Genomic DNA, 15,769 nt, shown 5'->3' with positions numbered 1-15,769 from the left:
AATAGATTTGTAAATATGTCTTCTCGTCTTATTAATAATTAGACATACAGTACAGTATATATCAGAACAATTGTTACAGAAAAAACATGATATACTCAGATGACTGATTGGTTGCTTAATTGGTTACCTGATTGATTGATTGTGTGCTGTGATATTTTACCAATTTTTATATTGCTATTGTATGGTTTAGCCTTAACATATTTTTTCGTATTTTTCAGCTCTCTTCTTCACAATTTTCCCATGTGTAAAAAAAAAAAAAAAAGTTGTACAATAAAATAACTATATACAGGGGGTACCGGTACCAAGTTGTGCAGGTTAGTCGAGGTAATTTCAGGCTGTATCACAACCGGCCGTGATAGGCCGACGCACAATTGGCCCAGCGTTGTCTGGGTTTGGCCGGTGTAGGCCATCATTGTAGGTAAGAATTTGTTCTTAACTGACTGACCTTAGTTAAGTAAAGGTTAAACAAAATATATTAACAAAATTGGTAGTATGTACATTTAGGTAGGGGTAAAGTGACTATGCATAGATAATAAACAGTGAGTAGCAGCTGTGTAAAAATATGTCCGTATAAATAAATTAAGCATGGTTCAATGTGCCAATAAATCAGCACAATCTACTTTTTCAAATTGCCAGCATCTTGAAGCAAAAATTGGGATCATGTTTACTGTGCTAATCAACACACAAACAAATTGAGTTTGTTTGAGTCGCACGTTCCATTGGATGGTGCTCTTGTACCGCTGGTTGCTGGGGGGGGACTGTGATTGAGTCTTCTATTTTGGTGAAGTGCTCACTTTGTCCACTGGGTGGTGGACTTCCACTGCTGCTGCTGGTCTCCCAGCACTAACGTAGATAGATGTCACCTCAGATCCAGGGGTGTTCTGTGATTCTGGTCTTTCTGGTATAGTGCTCACTGGGTTGTCAACTTCTGGATCTGATGACCTGTTCAGAGATGAGAAATCATAGCAACGTATAAATTATAATTCTTTAAAAATGTATTTAATCAAAATAAGTGGTTGACAGAGACCTACCTACCTGTTGTTCAGAATGTTACTGGAGAACAATAGAACTGCATTGATGTTAAAACACAGAAAGTGGAAGCTCGTAAATTAGACTTACATATGTCCTCCATGCGTTGTGAGCTGGTCTCTGCACCGAAGTGATTTCCCAGGAAGCAATGAGGAATTGGCCCAGAAGCGGCCCTTCAACTGATTGAATCGGCCCGGAAGCGGGTGTCGGACTCGGCCCAGAATCAAAATGAAGGACTGCCCAGAATTGGCCCAAGTACATCAGGCCGCATCCGTCTACCAGAATTCAGCCGACTTTGCCGGCATCCTACCAGAATCCCCCCAGAAGCGGCCCGATGCAAATATAAATAAATGTCTACAAAATAACCTGATTTGGTAATTCAAAATATTACTATTATACATTTTGTACATTCAAATTATACCCATCCACAAAAAAAAATCACAATTGTTTTTATTTCTTCTTATGTCCCATCGCTGCAACTCCTGTACGGCCTTGGGAGAGGCAAAGATCGATAGCCAACCATGCCGGCGTGCCTGCGCATGGCATGCCACAGGAGTGGCGCAATGGGACAAGGACATCCCGGCTGGCCAAACCCTCCCCTAACCCAGACGACGCTGGGACAATTGTGCACTGCCTCACATGGGTCTCCCGGTCACGGCTATCACAGGTATCAAACCAGCATCTGCAGCATTGTGCATTGTCTTAGACCACTGCACCACCTAGAGGACCCATCCACCAAGTTTTTAATGATTATCAATTTGCACAAAGTATCAAAATTCTAAATACTACTTAAACAGGACTCTGAAAGAATTGAATGTAAATGTTAATTACATTTTTTGATCACAGAAACAATGACAAAATATGGAAAAATAATAATATGAAATGTAATAATAATAATAATAATAATGTAAAATAATAATAATGAAATGTTAATTATATAAAGCATCCAGTGTAATCATCTGCCAGAGAGTAGCCCCAATCGACTCAAGCGCAAAGTAATACATTAGGGCCAGATAACTCACAACGAAATCGGCCCGAGCTCAATCCTCACATCCTAGCCATAAGTACTACTGCCGACGTCGGCTGAGTTCCCCAACTCTCAGCCGAAATCGGCCCAGATCCACTGTACTAGCTGGGTTCTGCCACTGCCACTGGAGATGGTGATGTTGACTCTGGTGTGGACAGAGACTGCTGTGACAGTGTGCACTGACCTCCATCACAGACAGACAACACCCACACACCTGTAGCTGTAACTGAACAGTTCACTGTGACGTCCAGCAGTAGAGTTGAGTAGAGAGACACCACCTCCATGACTGGTCTGGAAACAACTTCTATAAGAACCAGTGGAGTTGGGAAAGAATGTTGCATGACTTTAGACATTATGAGATATTACATGTAAGCAGAAACATGCAGCAGATTGTACCAGAAATAAAACTGCACAAAACTCACCCTGCACTGTTAATCTGTACATAATAGTTGACTCCTACCAATTTATCTCATAGGTGGCAATGTGTGGTTCACTGGATTATAATCCACCTTCTACTTGTATTTAGGAGAGAGCTCTTTATCATCAACTGTTACAGTACTATTGACCTTCCATCTAAGTTCTTCAGGTGGTTCTGCTACAGTCAGACACACTGAACCTCCCTTCCACCCATTTTTTAAATTTAACTAGGCAAGTCAATTAAGAACAAATTCTTATTTTCAATGGCGGCCTAGAAACAGTGGGTTAACTGCCTTGTTCAGGGGCAGTACGACAGATTTTTACCATGTCAGTTCCGGATTCATTCTTGCAACCTTCCGGTTACTAGTCCAAAGCTCTAACCACTAGGCCACCTCCCACCCCATACTGGTCCTTTGGAGGGACTTCAGCCCAGGTATCTAAAGAGAGGAAGAGGTTGCACCTGTTTTTCAGCGAGGGATAAAACACCAAAAACAAACCAGGCTAAAACATGAAACCGTGTTCATTTACAATTTACTTTTTAAAGTATTTATCCTTTATGTTCCTGGCCACAGATTATCCCATCCCTATGCAGTGTACTCATGAGTACCACATTTTTGCCTTTCTTTAGCACATAGGACACTAGGGACGTGTCGGCCGTCAACACAAACTTAGAGGAATTGATAGGCCTGTTCCCTGTATTCACCAGCTGAGGAGAGAGCTCTGACTTTGTTTTTGTACTGTTCCCACCATCATCAGCTTCCTCCTGAGGAGCTCCTGTCCCAGCTTGTGAGAAGTAAAAATCATCAGAGTCCCTGTGTCATGTCCAGGATAACCTGTATTCCTTGGTTCTTCTCAGGGGCTCCTCCATCTGAATCCCCTGTACACACTTGCAAGTTCCACGCAAATGAGGATGTAGCATCACAGGCAGTCTAGATCTTGATTCCATATTTTAGGGGTTTTGACGGTATGTACTGCCTGAAGGGGCAGTGGACCCTTAATGGCATAAGCTGCTCATCAACAGTAGTGTTGGGCCCAGGGTTGTTGAACAGGGGAAGGCGGTCCACCCAGATGTCCCACACTGACCTGATTGCAGCTAGCTTGTCTCTCTGCCGGTCTGGTGTCTCAAAGTGGATAATCCTGAAAATAATGTGGAAGTTTTCCAGGGACATTGTTATTCTCTGCCAGCTTCTGCATCCCGCAGGGATTCTGTGGGTTCCCCATTGGATCTGAAAACACCAGCAAGGATAAGAAGCCCAAAGTATGCATGTCTCCAAAAACACACCTTCCCTACAAATTAGCGCAGTCCAGAGTGATTTTCTGGATGGTGTCTGGGATGAACAGTTCAAAAGAAGACTTTATGTCCTGAACATAAGTAACCGCCATCCGATCCTGGTTGCATCTTTATCACATTGGCAGCCATGTTGGGTGGCTCATTCCTTAGGCAAGAAGACCATTACATTTCACAATTTGTTGACATCCATATTTCTCCTCCTGCAGGCTGCTGATGAGCTGGTTTCTGACATGCTGGTCCTCAGGCTGGCTGCTGATGTGCTGGTCCTGGGGCTGGCTGAGGGTCAGTTTCATCCTCTTCTTCCAACTCAACATCAGACTCCGAAGACGCTCCATCCACACTATCTTTACTCTTATTTCTAAGGCCCTCTGAGCAGAGATTATGTTTGCAATTCTGATTGACTGTGGTAAGGAGCCACACATGCAAAGCTATTTATTTGTTGTGTTCCTCCCCCAATATGCACCTGGGTGGGTAGAGTGTGGGAAAATGAGTCAATTGGAGGTGTACCTGTGGATGTATTTCAAGGCCTACCTTCAAACTCAGTGCCTCTTTGCTTGCCATCCTGGGAAAATCAAAAGAAATCAGCCAAGACCTCAGAAGTACAATTGTAAATCCAAGCATACTTCCAAAGTTGTGGCAAAATGGCTTAAAGACAACAAAGTCAAGGTTTTGGAGTGGCCATCACAAAGCCCTGACCTCAATCCTATAGAAAATGTGTTGGCAGAACTGAAAAAGCTTGTTCGAGCAAGGAGGCCTACCCACCTGACTCAGTTACACCAGCTCTGTCAGGAGGAATTGACCCAAATTATTGAGGCAAGCTTGTGGAAGGCTACCCAAAATGTTTGACCCAAATTAAACCATTTAAAGGCAAATACTACCAAATACTAATTGAGTGCATGTCAACTTCTGACCCACTGTGAATGTGATGAAAGAAAGAAAGTATATGTACAGCACATTCTCTCACTCTCATGGGGTGGCAGGTAGCCTAGTGGTTAGAGAGTTGGACTAGCAACCGAACGGTTGCCAAATCGAATCCCCGAGCTGACAAGGTAAAAATCTGTCGTTCTGCCCCTGAACAAGGCAGTTAAGGCACTGTTCTCAGGCTGTCATTGAAAATAAGAATTTGTAGTTTGTTCTTATATTTAATGACATTTTTATCTAGTTTGGAAAGGCTTATCCCACATTTCCAAACGTTTTAGGCGATCATGTCAACAACTTCCTTGTTCTGTTTTTATACTTTGAGATTACTCAGTCAATAAAAAATAGAAAATAGGAATTCTACTCTTTAAGATGTCCCCTTTTACTGATGACCTAAACAGATCAATTTTACCCCCATAAAAGAGCATCCATTGGATGTCTCAGTCAACCAAGAAAAGACCCAGACAGAAGCCCTGAAGACATCTAAAGAGACTCCTTGAATCCTTTCTTCCTCATGGAGCAAGGTGAGTTGAATTTCCAATATGAATAAGGCTTTTATATCGATGTCACATATCGATGTAAGCATCTTTATTTTTCGTGCTTATAACTTATCAAAAAGCATTTTTATGACCAAATTCACATTCTTTAGTGTCGACAATAAAAACAATTATGAGTGTTTGTGATTTGGCCCCTGATTGGTCAAAAACTCTTCAAATATAATTATGTTTGAAGCACAAAATATTTTGCAGGTAGGCCATCTCTCTCTTTCTCTCTCATCATGTCACAAGCTGACAGGCTCCCAGAGGCAGGGCCTCAAAAGTCCCTAGCTCACTCAACTGCCACTCCCCTCTCCAACAGCCATCAGCCCAGAATGTCCTGAAGTCAGAACATCTAAAAGATCATCTGGGAATCCTTTCTTCCTCATGGAGCTTTTTGAAGATTATTTGGATATTCAATGTGATGTTTGGATATAGATATATATTATACAAGACATTTGTATTCATTGTTTTTGTTGACATATTATTTTTATATGAAGGCTATTTATCTATTCAGTAGTAGCCGTTGTTTGTATTCATACTGTTTGTAGACAATAGCTTCTGCCCTCTTGGGTTCTATTTGACTCTCTTATCGTGTCAAAACTACTCTGACTAGAAACTATGATTGGAAACTATGATTAGAAACTATGACAAACTATGATCAAACGATGATAAGAAACTATGACCAACATTGAAGCCATGTCTGTGGGTGTGGTGATCTATTATGTCATTGTGTAATACTACTGTCTCGCTCTCTCTTTCGACTACCTCCTTCAATGTATACCAAAGTAAAAAATAGACAATGACATCAAATTCATATAATGTGTTATATAGTGTGCATCTGCGATAACTGTATGTAATAGATTTTCTCTCTCTCTCTCTCTCTGCCTCAATTCAATTCAATTCAATGGGCTTTATTGGCATGGGAAACATATGTTAACATTGCCTTAGCAAGTGAAGTAGATGTGTTGGAACATCTTGAATAACAATAAGGGGCACATGTTCTCTTAAATGTGCACCCAGCACAGCTCTCGGAGCATTGTTCCCCTCTATGTTTAATCCTAGTTCATGATTTATAGGGAGTGTTTACTAGATGCTGTGCTTCAGCATATTCATTGATTAGTCTTAGGTTTTTAGGCTGGATATGGCTGGATATGGCTGGATATGTGTAAAACACTTTGTGACAAATGCCGATGCAAAAAAAGGGTTTTAAGAAACACATTTGGGTGATTGACAGATGTATTATTATAAAAATATAACATTATTATTTTTATTATCATGATTATTGTTATTTGTTACAGGTGAGACATACCCAGAAATGTCAAGGTTTCACAAACATAAAACAACTATCTAGTTCATGTTTCTCAGACTTACACACTGTTGAGTTTCCTATTTACTAAAGAACAATCATTAAGATAAAACACAAAACGTTGTAATATAATCGGTATACATGTCATTCTGTACTGAAAACAGGTACATTCTGAAAGATTTTTATTCACATCTCAATTTGGGATAATAGTGTTAATTTTTATTTTACTTAAATTCTATTATTTATGTTGTCTAATACCATGGTAATACACTCCCAAGCAATGCAAGCAGATGTGGAATTAAACCCCAAACAGTCTTTTTGGATTTTTTAAAATCTTTATTTAACTAGGCAAGTCAGTTAAGAACAAATTCTTATTTTCAGTGATGGCCTAGGTACAGTGGGTTAACTGCCTGTTCAGGGGCAGAACGACAGATTTGTACGACAGATTTAAACGTACATTTACAATTATTCAAAGTTTACTATGCAATAAAAAACTATTCAACTAAAGCGTTTTGTTTTCTAAACCTTTATAGCAGGTGTATCTCACTGATCATCCCTAAAGCCAACACCTCATTTGGCCGCCTTTCGTTCCAGTTCTCTGCTGCCTGTGACTGGAACGAATTGCAAAAATCGCTGAAGTTGGAGACTTATATCTCCCTCACCAACTTCAAACATCTGCTATCTGAGCAGCTAACCGATCGCTGCAGCTGTACATAGTCTATCGGTAAATAGCCCACCCAATTTACCTACCTCATCCCCATACTGTTTATATTTATTTACTTTTCTGCTCTTTTGCACAACAGTATCTCTACCTGTACATGACCATCTAATCATTTATCACTCCAGTGTTAATCTGCTAAATTGTAATTATTCGCCTACCTCCTTATGCCTTTTGCACACAATGTATATAGACTCTCTTTTTTTCTACTGTGTTATTGACTTGTTAATTGTTTACTCCATGTGTAACTCTGTGTTGTCTGTTCACACTGCTATGATTTATCTTGGCCAGGTCGCAGTTGTAAATGAGAAATGGTTCTCAACTAGCCTACCTGGTTAAATAAAGGTGAAATAAATCAAATAAATAAATATAAATCCTACATATTATTATTACACAATACAACACTGTAATGCTCAATAAATGTTTATATGTGTAATTATTGTTTTTGTCGAGACAGAGGGACAATACAATTTTCTTTCAAACCTTTTATTTTCTTCAAAAACTTTACTGCATTAATTTAAGCATAGTACACAAACGATTAACGTTATACTATACAATATAAAATATGAAACTATAACACTGATGTTCATTGCTAAACCTTAATATGGATCAGAACTGTTATTGTTACACACAATACATGTTTTCTTTTGTTGTAAACACGTGAGAAAATCTCCCATTTTGGGGCTGGAATAGGATGTTGAGGCAGCTGTGTGTGAAAATCTCCCATTTTGGGGCTGGAATAGGATGTTGAGGCAGCTGTGTGTGAAAATCTTCACCGTTGAATCGTCCGGTTGGAAAATGTAACCCATATGGCCCTCACTCATATCAATCCCACCATTAAAACAAACATGAAGGACACAATTCACCTAGAATAGGTCTAGCAGACATTTTTCTGTAGTTTTCTGTGGTTTATCTCTCATGAGGTTTCTTCTCGCTCGTAGTGTTCACAGGACAAGTCTAAGACTTACTAATACTCAGGCAGACCTACGCGGAAATTACTTTTTTCAAACACATTTTCTTTAAGTTCAACAAGGTCACTACGCGACACATCAATCACCAGGCCATCACTTATTATTTCAAGCATGTGCTTCACTTCAAAGAAACAGCTGCACTATCAAGTTACATAAGCACACACTCAATATTGTGAGAACATTAACAAGTCAAACACAGGAGACAGAAAAAAATGTTCAATCACTTTTTGACATCAACCATCTATTATATTCTCTCTAATGTGCTTAGAGTTTTGAAACAACTGCCTTTTTTATTTTCTCTTTGGAGTTTTGTACTAAGCACATACTTGTGAAAATTGAAGACACACACTTGTTTTTTTTTATCCTTGTGGGGACCTAACATTAACCTTAAACCCTAAACCTAACCCTTCATCCTAATTTTAACCCTAAACTTAACCCCTAAACCTAACCCTTCATCCTAATTGTAACCCTAAACTTAACCCCTAAACCTAACCCTTCATCCTAATTGTAAACCTAATCTTAACCCCTAATCTTAAATTGTCTTTGCCCTTGTGGGGATGTGAGAAATGTCCCCACGAGGGAGAGTTGTCCTTGTTTTACTATCCTTGTGGGGACTTTTGGGGATTGCATGTCTCCACGAGGATAGATGAACAAAAACCACACAGACAACAAACTGTCAGAACACTTGAAAACTTTGCAACTATCTGTAATGTGAACCTCAGCCTGAAGAGAAGGAGAAGGAGGTAGAAACCACACAATGTTCAATTTAGAAGTGTGGGAGATTAAATCTGGTATCTTACCCTGATCTGACAACTTTGAATGACTCAAATACTAAATAAACAACGGTAGCATTTACTCACCTCACTACTTCCTCCGTCCTCTTTGAAGTTGTTTATGACTCAATGGGGGACTTCTGTGTTGTGCAAAGTTGACTTCCTTATGACACACTTTGCTGAAGTAAAGTGTCAAATTAATTGATAATGCCAGATAATAATGAGGTTGACAGTATTTTTTCACAGATTTGTGCTCTACAGTCTTGTTGCTGGTGCTGAGCAATTAGTGCTTTTTGAGATCTGTTCGGGTTTTGGTTCGATTGTTAAAAAATAATCACGGATTTCAGTTGTGATTATTTGGGTTGAACGCTGTAAAAATAAAAAGACAATTAATAAATAAACAATTAATATAGGTCCCATGATGGTAGTGGCTGTCCATTACTGCTTATCATTTATTCACATGACTTTACTTTAATAATATGTCAGTTGTTGTGTGTAAATGACGTGTTTTATTTGATTGCTTTATTACTTCATTCCATTTCATCTAATCTCTATAGCTGCTGCCTATGCTGTCTGACTAAATTGCTATTTTGTAGTTCTTTAATAGGGCATACTTTTATGATCATGTATTTTCAGGTACAGACAGCTCGCAAAGCATCAGCTGCTCTCTATGTCCCCTCACGGTCATGCATTCTTCTGTCTCTTCTGTAGCAGGCATAAAAGAAACACAACTGGACAAGTAGATGCGCAATGGATTATGGTCACTGTAGTTAATTGCCACGTTTTATGCACTAAACTATGTAGAATTTTGTCCTGTTGGAAACTACAACTTCCTACTTCATCGCACAGTTCAGGCTGTCTCTGATTTATCTATAGAGAAACTTGCAGAAAAAAACAGAACAAAATGGAATTCAAATAAATTAACAAACATCAGTCAATTAGTTGTTTAAAAAATGGAACCCCCACTCTCAGCACCAATTTTTGCTATCGTAAACGTAGAAATATCCAACATCTTAAAGCTACTTCCAGAATATGTATTTATGGTGCTTCAACAGCCACAGCTGTAGGAAGTAGAGGTGCTGAGGGTCCTGCAGCAGCCACAGCTGTAGGAAGTAGAGGTGCTGAGGGTGCTGCAGCAGCCACAGCTGTAGGAAGTAGAGGTGCTGAGGGTGCTGCAGTAGCCACAGCTGTAGGAAGTAGAGGTGCTGAGGGTGCTGCAGCAGCCACAGCTGTAGGAAGTAGAGGTGCTGAGGGTGCTGCAGCATCCTCTGAAAAATCTGAATAAAAATATATATACAGTACCAGTCAAATGTTTGGACAAACCTACTAATTCCAGGGTTTTTCTTTATTTTTACTATTTTCTTGCAAAAGTTTGTATTATCTTTTACCAGATCTAATGTGTTATATTCTCCTACATTAATTTCCCATTTACACAAACTTCAAAGTGTTTCTTTCAAATGGTATCAAGTGTCACGGCTTTCTTCCTTGGAAGGAGAGGCAGACCAAAACGCAGCGTGGTTCTAGTTCATGGTTTTTTAATAAGAAAACTCAAAACATGAACAAACTACAAAAACAATAAACGTGAAAACCGCAACAGTCCTAACTGGTGCATAAAACACAAAGACAGGAAACAATCACCCACAAAATACCCAAAGAATATGGCTGTCTAAATATGGTTCCCAATCAGAGACAACGATAAACACCTGCTTCTGATTGAGAACCACTCTAGGCAACCACAGACTTACATAGACAACTAAACTGAACACAACCCCATTAATCTAATAAACCCCTAGACAAGACGAACACAATAAATCACCCATGTCACACCCTGGCCTAACCAAAATAATAAAGAAAACAAAGATAACTAAGGCCAGGGCGTGACAGTCTCCCATCTGGTTTGCGCTTAGTAGGACTATCATTTGTTTTTCAATAGGACAATGACCCAACACACCTCCAGGCTGTGTACGTGCTATTTGACCAAGAAGGAGAGTGATGGAGTGCTGCATCAGATGACCTGGCCGCTAAAATCACAGGACCTCAACCCAAATGAGAAGGTTTGGGATGAGCTGGACCACAGAGTGAAGGAAAAGCAGCCAACAAGTGCTCAGCATATTTGGCAACTCCTTCAACTTGTTGGAGGAAAAGCATTCCAGGTGAAGCAGGTTGAGAGAATGCCAAGAGTATGCAAAAATGTAATCAAGGCAAAGCGTGGCTACTTTTAAGAATTGAACATCTAAAATATATTTAGATTGTTTAATTAAAACCTTTTTGGTTACTACATGATTCCATATGTGTTATTGCATAGTTCTGATGTCTTCACTATTATTCTATAATGTAGAAAATGCTAAAAATAAAGAAAAACCCTTGAATGAGTTGTTGTGTCCAAACTTTGAGTGGTAGTGTACATTGAGTTGCTTAAATTAGCTATTCCTATCAACATTAATAAGAATTTCAATGACAGTGTGAAAAACTATCTTTGCCTGTCTATAGGTATAAGGCTATTCTCATGAGCCATAATCTAGCTCAGCTTTAAATGTCTGACTTTGTTATGGGAATGAGATATTGGCTATTTCTAACACATTTTGTAAGTGCTGAAATTAGACACAATGACTAAACATTATAGACAGGTGTGTCTAAACATTTTTCATGACTTTGAGAGGTAAACATATATGGTTAGGGTCAGGGGGTGTAGCTCCCTTTTAAAGTGTGAGTGACTGTGACAAGAAACTGAAAACCACTTCCTGTTGACTGGGTTCTGTGCTGAGAAGAGCTGTTTAAAGTTCTCAGGTGTGAAGGTGCTCTGTTGAAGTTCTCTGTGTGTGAATCACTGTATTTCCATGCCAAGAAAGAATCAACTTTATCAGGCCCACATTTCATATAACAACATGGAAATGGAACTGAATCACTTCCTGGGTCCTATTGATTCATACAGTTGAAGTCGGAAGTTTACATACACTTACATACACTCGTTGTTCAACCATTCCACAAATTTCTTGTTAACAAACTATAGTTTGGGCATTTTTTTGTGCATGACACAAGTAATTTTTCCAACAATTGTTTACAGACAGATTATTTCACTTATAATTCACTGTATCACAATTCCAGTGGGACAGAAGTTTATATACACTAAGTTGATAGTCCCCTTAAACAGCTTGTAAAATTGCAGGAAATTATGTCATGGCTTTAGAAGGTTCTGATAGGCTAATTGACATAATTTGAGTCAACTGAAGGTGTACCTGTGGATGTATTTCAAGGCCTACATTCAAACTCAGTGCCTCTTTGCTTGACATCATGGGAAAATCAAAAGAAATCAGCCAAGACCTCAGAAAAAAATGGTAGACCTCCACAAGTCTGGTTCAACCTTGGGAGCAATTTCCAAATGCCTGAAGGTACCACGTTCATCTGTGCAAACAATAGAACGCAAGTATGAACACCATTGGACCAAGCAGCCATCAAACGGCTCAGGAAGGAGACGTGTTCTGTCTCTTAGAGATGAACGTACTTTGGTGCGAAAAGTGCCAATCAATCCCTTAACAACAGCAAAGGACCTTGTAAAGATGCTGGAGGAAACGGTACAAAAGTATCTATATCCACAGTAAAACGAGTCCTATATCAACAACCTGAAAGGCCGCTCAGAAAGAAAGAAGCCACTGCTCCAAAACCGCCATAAAAAATCCAGACTACGCTTTGCAACTGCACATGGGGACAAAGGTCGTACTTTTTTGAGAAATATCCTCTGGTCTGATGAAACAAAAATAGAACTGTTTGGCCATAATGACCATTGTTATGTTTGGAGGAAAAAGGGAGGCTTGCAGGCCGAAGAACACCATCCCAACCGTGAAGCACGGGGGTGGCAGCGTCATGTTGTGGGGGTGCTTTGCTGCAGGAGGTATGGTCCACTTCACAAAATAGATGTCATCATGAGAAGCTAAATGATGTGGATATATTGAAGCAACATCTCAAGACATCAATCAGGAAGTTAAAGCTTGGTCACAAATGGGTCTTCCAAATGGACAATGACTTCATACATACTTCCAAAGTTGTGGCAAAATGGCTTAAGGACAACAAAGTCAAGGTATTGGAGTGGCCATCACAAAGCCCTGACCTCAATCCCATCGAAAATGTGTGGGCAGAACTGAAAAAGCTTGTGCGAGCAAGGAGGCCTACAAACCTGACTCAGTTACACCAGCTCTGTCAGGAGGAATGGGCCAAAATTTACCCAACTTATTGTGGGAAGCTTGTAGAAGGCTACTCCAAAAGTTTTACCAAAGTTAAACAATTTAAAGGCAATGCTACCAAATACTAACAGAGTGTATGTAAACGTCAGTCCCACTGGGAAAGTGATGAAAGAAATAAAATATGAAATAAATCATTCTCTCTATTATTATTCTGACATGTCACATTCTTAAAATAAAGTGGTGATCCTAACTGACGGACTTTTTACTAGGATTAAATGTCAGGAATTGTTAAAAACTTTGTTTAAATGTATTTGGCTAAGGTGTAAGTCAAGTTATTTCCGGTCACAACTTGCAGACTTGTTTACGAGTTGCTGTGCGTTTTGTTGCCAACCTATTTTTCTACCTGACAACTTTACGGTTTTTACTTTTTAATTACCGTTTATATTTTTGTTTTTTTTCCTCAACTTTTTCACTCCGGGCGCTTTATCTGGACACGGTTCGTCAGGACCTCCAACAGCCGAAGCTAAGTAGTAACATTAACATGATGCCTTCTAATTGCAGTCGCTGTACTCATAATATACAGGAGAACGATCGCCTTACGGCGAGGATAGCTGTGCTACAAGCCCAGCTTCAGACGCAATCGTTAGGCAAGGGTAATTTCAGTGTAGGAAAGGATGAAACAGCGTCTGTGCCACCAGTAAGTACAGATAGTAGTATAAATCCCCTGGCACAGTCCCTGCAGCCGGACAACTTTCTTACGGTTTCTGGAAGGAAATGCTGTAGGAACGCTCAACCGGTGTCGCTCATTCAGCCGACAGAAACTTTCAACCGGTTTTCCCCATTAAGCAGCGAGTCGGAGTCAGAGGCCGAGTCTTCTCTGGTCTCTACTCCTCCCGTTACGGGGTCTGAGACGCCGAAGCTTCCCACCATTAGCTCTGACAAATTGAAAACTCTAGTCGTTGGCGACTCCATTACCCGCAGTATTAGACTTAAAAAGAATCATCCAGCGATCATACACTGTTTACCAGGGGGCAGGGCTACCGACGTTAAGGCTAATCTGAAGATGGTGCCGGCTAAAGCTAAAACTGGCGAGTGTAGAGAGTATAGAGATATTGTTATCCACGTCGGCACCAACGATGTTAGGATGAAACAGTCAGAGATCACCAAGCGCAACATAGCTTCTGCGTGTAAATCAGCTAAAAAGATGTGTCGGCATGGAGTAATTGTCTCTGGCCCCCTCCCAGTTAGGGAGAGTGATGAGCTCTACAGCAGAGTCTCACAACTCAATCGCTGGTTGAAAACTGTTTTCTGCCCCTCCCAAAAGATAATTGGCCCTCTTTCTGGGACTCACCCACAAACAGGACCAAGCCTGACCTGCTGAGGAGTGACGGACTCCATCCTAGCTGGAAGGGTGCTCTCATCTTATCTACCAACATAGACAGGGCTCTGACTCCTCTAGCTCCACAATGAAATAGGGTGCAGGCCAGGCAGCAGGCTGTTAGCTAGCCGGCCAGCATAGTGGAGTCTGCCACTAGCAAAGTCAGTGTAGTCAGCTCAGCTATCACCATTGAGACCGTGTCTGTGCCTCGACCTAGGTTGGGCAAAACTAAACATGGCGGTGTTCGCCTTAGCAATCTCACTAGGATAAAGACCACCTCCATTCCTGTCATTATTGAAAGAGATCATGATACCTCACATCTCAAAATAGGGCTACTTATTGTTAGATCCCTTACTTCAAAGGCAATTATAGTCAATGAACTAATCACTGATCATAATCTTGATGTGATTGGCCTGACTGAAACATGGCTTAAGACTGATGAATTTACTGTGTTAAATGAGGCCTCACCTCCTGGCTACACTAGTGACCATATCCCCCGTGCATCCCGGAAAGGCGGAGGTGTTGCTAACATTTACGATAGCAAATTTCAATTTACAAAAAAAAAAATGACGTTTTCGTCTTTTGAGCTTCTAGTCATGAAATCTATGCAGCCTACTCAATCACTTTTTATAGCTACTATTTACAGGCCTCCTGGGCCATATACAGAGTTCCTCATTGAGTTCCCTGAATTCCTATCGGACCTTGTAGTCATAGCAGATAATATTCTAATCTTTGGTGACTTTAATATTCACATGGAAAAGTCCACAGACCCACTCCAAAAGGCTTTCGGAGCCATCATCGACTCAGTGGGTTTTGTCCAACATGTCTCTGGACCCACTCACTGTCACAGTCATACTCTGGACCTAGTTTTGTCCCATGGAATAAATGTTGTGGATCTTAATGTTTTTCCTCATAATCCTGGACTATCGGACCATTTTATTACGTTTGCAATTGCAACAAATAATCTGCTCAGACCCCAACCAAGGAAAATCAAAAGTCGTGCTATAAATTCACAGACAACACAAAGATTCCTTGATGTCCTTCCAGATTCCCTCTGTCTACCCAAGGACGCCAGAGGACAAAAATCAGTTAACCACCTAACTGAGGAACTCAATTTAACCTTGCGCAATACCCTAGATGCAGTTGCACCCCTAAAAACTAAAAACATTTGTCATAAGAAACTAGCTCCCTGGTACACAGAAAATACCCGAGCTCTGAAGCAAG

Source organism: Oncorhynchus clarkii, chromosome 9 (assembly GCF_045791955.1).
Source record: "Oncorhynchus clarkii lewisi isolate Uvic-CL-2024 chromosome 9, UVic_Ocla_1.0, whole genome shotgun sequence".
Lineage (NCBI taxonomy): Eukaryota > Metazoa > Chordata > Actinopteri > Salmoniformes > Salmonidae > Oncorhynchus > Oncorhynchus clarkii.
The sequence above is the reverse complement of the archived record's forward strand: the minus strand, read 5'-3'. Positions refer to the sequence as shown.